At 42.1% G+C, this 4917-nt stretch overlaps 1 long non-coding RNA gene across 1 annotated transcript in view; it reads right to left on the bottom strand.

Annotated features, from left to right (window-relative positions):
* Positions 1-2154: 2154 nt before the first annotated feature.
* The window catches only part of LOC112549518, a 19381-nt gene continuing 16618 nt past the window's right edge, over positions 2155-4917 (bottom strand). Inside the window, exons 2-3 of the long non-coding RNA XR_003092951.1 lie at positions 2652-2711; positions 2155-2222 (exon numbers count right to left, since the gene is read on the bottom strand). This is a non-coding gene — a long non-coding RNA (uncharacterized LOC112549518). The remainder of the gene's footprint in view (positions 2223-2651; positions 2712-4917) is intronic.

Here is a 4917-nt window from a genome sequence, read left to right on the forward strand (position 1 = left end):
GCGTAATGGTTGATTTAAGATTGTTTACTTACACTGTAGATGGTCGCGGTGTAGGCTGGAAAACTTCCAGGAAAACTTCGCTTAAGTCCTAGTTTAAGGACTTGGACAGAGATCTGGATTCACTCACACGAAGTCTGCTAGGCTCCATGGAACTTGTGCGCGCAGGGAAGGGTACGTCGAGGGATCGTTCAGTGACGGGGAGAGGCTAGAGGCTGATCAGACCCCTATAGCCTTCTTGAAATACACGCTGGGTCCGATAGGTTCCGCAGCGCTTAGAGATCTTCACGAGACGTGAAGTCTCCTCCTCCTGATGTTCGTGGAGTCCTCCAACTTGGGCAGAAACCACTCAAGCCTCTTATACGGCTAGCAAGCCAATCGCTAGCCGCCACGTAGGAATAATTTAGAACTGACCAATAGTGGGACACGAATCTGAATACAAATGGCGGGAACTCCTTGCAACGTGCATTTCTGTGTTGCAACAAAGAAATGCACCCTGCAAAGAAAGCTACAAGTGGCAGGAAATAATTCAGCAGTGCCGAAGCACACACAAACAAAAATCACACCCTTGGGTTGTGACAGTTGGAATGACTAGATCAAATCACTGTCCCTCGAATCAGCCGAATCCGAAGCGAATATTAGCTGCCTCGCATAGGCCTAATTTATACCTGGCAGCATATATATACATTATAGAATTTATATAGGAAGAGAGATACATTTATATTTTATTTCTATATGTTTAGACCTTGCGGCATATACTGCACACCTTATAGAATTTATATAGAAATGCAGATACATTTGTATATTTGTATAAAAACAAGACACTATGACACACACCATGAAGTGTGATAGAAAGGCAGCTGGCAAGGCTTCAGGGAGGGACAGAAGAGGAGGAAGAGGGAGAGGTGTAAGTCCCCTTCTCCCGCCCCCCCCACCGCCCCACACCCAAAATGAGACGCAGCCTCTTTCTTACAACTAACACGAATGGGGCTTCCAGAAGCAGCAAGAAGATGGGAGCAGTGCCAGTGCCACTGCCTGTCTGAGACTGTATCCCCTCCGAGGGCACCAGCCATAACCTACCCCCACCACCACCACCATGACAACAAGCAGCAGTACCAGCACCAGCATGACAATCTCCTCCACCCCCATTTCACGTCCCATGCTGAGCCTCCCAGTGCCAGAGAAAGGGAAGTTCTCTAGCAAGGGAAATTCTAGGGAAGGAGGGGGAATCAGTCAAGTTTGTGCTCCACACCCCTTAAGTTTCCCCTAGAGCCAGGACTTCTTCCCCAGAAGGCACTTCAAGGAGGCTGACACAGGGGGTGGGGATGGGGGAGGAGTGGGCCCGGGCCTGAGTGGGGGAGAAGGCTAGCTCCTTCTCTCCCCCAGCCACTGCCGCATCAAGCTAGGCCAGCTGCTCCCACTCCCACCCCCACCACCATGGTGGGCCAGCTTCTCTCCCAACTTGGGCTTGCTCTTCCTCCCCACCCCACATCAGGCCCAGGCTGCTCCTCCACTTCCCCCAACTATCACCACCACAACACACCCACTCCTCCCCCCACCTGCATTGGGCCTCTCCTCCTCCAACTGCTACCACGTCGGCCCTGCAGGTGGCGACAACAGAAGGGGGAGGGGTGGGCCAAAGCCAGCGCCGGTGGCCTTGGCCCCCAACACCACCCTGACCCTGCTCCCCCCTTGGCCACCGCCACTGTCACCTGCAAGGGGGGGGGGGCGAGGCCCGCTCTGGTGGCCTACCCCTCTTTCTCTGCTCCACCATCGCCACCTGCAGGGAGCAGAGCAGGGGGGGCAAAGCCATGTGTCCCGCCATCATGGTGGTGCGCTGCCACTTGTAGGAATGCTTCTTCACACTCTGATCGGCTGTTTGTCAACTTGGAGCAACTTGGAGCCAGAACAGTGTGTATGGAGTAGATCTGCTACCACCAAGATTGCTATCCCCTGACACTATGAAGATATGCACAACTAAGAATGAAATCAGAGGCAAAAGATCTTAAGTGATGCACAGGTTTTGTGTACGACACTCTAGGAATTGTCCTAAAACTTTTAAGAAGGTTTTATAAACACCTTGTTAAAAAAGAAAAAAAAATAACAACTTACCATTATCTTTTAAATAAAGATGAATTTGTATTAAGTTTCCCAATTGCCATCAATTATGTTTAAATTCACCTTTCTTAGTTTTTCTCTTTTCTTTCTCCATATAGGAAGGTATTCTGTGAAGAGAAATCTTAAATGCCATGCCAGACTGATAAGTCTTGTCTATGGAAAAATGGTACACTGGGAAGTAACATCAGTGTTAATTCCAGCTAGAATCAGTAAGCATTTCAATGGCATTGCCAGAAATATTGCTTTCAGGAATGAGTTTTACTTCCTTCATCTTTCTAAATGATGCTGTCAGCTTAGTGGGGAGGGAACCAGTTAAGCTTTCTTGGAATTTCTGAACAAATTAAAAAATACCTAAAATTGCTTGTGCCAGTGATTGGTGTCACATAAATTAAATGACTAACCCTGTATCATATGCCTTAATAAATATTATTCTATTTTGAAGAAAAAGTAGCTCAATTAATTTGAAGAACTTTTTTTCCTCCTTTCAGAGGAAATCCAAAAAGATAGTTAAAAAAATGCATGCAAAACTATCTTACCAAATGTATGTGAATCTCCAAAGACAAATGATGAATCTGCCTTTATTTGTAGAAGTCATGCTGGACAAAGGAAAAGAATGGGGCTGTTACTTAAAGGGTTATACTCCTGGCTCCGAGCAAAAAGTTCCCCATAATGGTTGAGTGTTCAGAGACTGTAGGTGGCAACATACTTCTTGCCACCTGGGGAATGGTCATGGCTCATAGCCAACAGCCCACACCCCTTTGTGATTATGAGTTAATGCCAAGATGCTACTGAAGTGGAAACTAGTCTCCATAGTTCTCTTAAGAAGCTTGCACTGGGGCTGCATACGAAAAGAGATTTCCTATGATCTGCCCCTCCCTATTCCCCCCCATTAATGATGCTGTGGGCCACAAGATAAGATAAATCCCACAGTTTTATAAACAAATTTCAGTAAACATTTTTGAGACACAGTAAACATTTTCAAGAAACAGTACACATTTTCAAGAAATAGCCTAATCACATTCAGTTCCTTTGGTGTTTGCTATAATAACATTAATCACAATGAAACTGGTTGGTACTGATGTGGATGTTACTTATGAGTACCTGTGCAGGATTGCCTCTGTAATTCAGCATTAATTAGCTGAATCATTATTTTAGAGTGTTACTGAATTATCTTATAATTACCACATAACTTGGTACTTGTAAATGAGGCAACAGAAGGAAACGGCAATTCTTTTAATGTACTTAAAATTAAAAAGGTGGATTCAACATTCTATTCTATTATAATTATTCATTATAATCCTTGTGAGAGGGAAGGCTGTGGCTTCCATCAAGAGTTTTGGATTTATTATAATCATTATAACAAACAAAAATTGTGTTTATTACCCTGTGATATATCTTCATGAGCACACAAGTAACAGTGTTACTTCTTTAGCAACTTACCTTTAAGGCTAATTAAAACATCGCTCCCCAAAAAAAGCATATTCTAACCACCTCACAATTAGACTAGCCAACACAGACTGAAGTTTCACTTCTACTTGAATGAGAAACAGATTTTTATATTTCCATATACATTCTGTTGTTACTAGGCATGTTCCTTTAGGTACATCTTTTGAAAAAACAGTCAGTGGAGTATGGCACCTGAGGATTTTTGTAAATCCTAACGTACCAGATTCACTACCCCAACACATGCCAAAGTAGTGGCCAACCGAAAAAAAAGAGACAACAAATTTTTAAAATTGTATCACCTAACACAACCTTATGTTCACTTGCACACACCTGAAAATACATTGATCATTATTGATAAGATGTACCCCCCTGTATGCGTACAAGAGACTGAGTGGGATAAAAGTACCATCTATCAAATCATTTTTCTGAGTATGTGTACCTCTCTTCATAAATATACAGATAAACAAGTTAAAAGATAAATCTCCACTAATTCTCAGAGTTTCACTGGAAAATAATTTCCTCAGTCACCCCACTCATGCAAGAGACTATCCAGAAGGTCAACAGACTAGAGTTCTGTTAGACCAAAGGGGAGTGAATATTGTGCAACAAGTTGTACTAGGAATCAGACATTTTTTGCATGCTTTAGTTTTTCAGGGTATTTTCAGAGATTTGCAGCAGGCAGTTACAGTCTGCATAGCCTTGGCTTTTATCACATGCTCCTTATGTGGGAGTTCCCAGCATATCTAAAACCTCCTCCTAAAAAGTATTATGCAATAAAAGCTCAGGGCATTAAAGTATTTGAGCAGCTAAGTAATACTACATATAAAACAAAAATCAATAAGTATATGAAAAATTAAGAGAAATGCTGGAAAAATCTTTGTCTTGAACAAAATTTTAGCTTGCCTGAGCCAATTGCATTAGTTCTTCAGTACTACATATTGCATACAGTATGAAATAACAAAATAGTTTACTGTGGCTGATTGCTTCTAGGATGCAGCTCACACTCCCAAGGTATGAAATATTAAATCATGCTTTCCTTTCATATTTATGGAAAAGCATGATTTTCATATTCTCGCAAGTTTATCATTTTGGGACTAAGCTGGTTATTTATTGGGGTTCACCCTGTAATTCCAAGAAATGAAAATATTACTATTGTAATTATTCTTCTCACTAGAATCATAGCATTCACTGTTCAGATTTTGTGGCTTAAATCATGGGGAGAATTCACAGTACAGTTAAACTAGTTGGCACAATCATAGTTCAAAAAGGATAAATAAGCTACATTATATTTGTAACATTGTTTTCACAAGTGACAGAAAGGTGTTTACCAAAATGGTCTTTAAATCCCTTCTTTCC

Source organism: Alligator sinensis, unplaced genomic scaffold (assembly GCF_000455745.1).
Source record: "Alligator sinensis unplaced genomic scaffold, ASM45574v1 scaffold169_1, whole genome shotgun sequence".
Taxonomy (NCBI): Eukaryota; Metazoa; Chordata; order Crocodylia; family Alligatoridae; genus Alligator; species Alligator sinensis.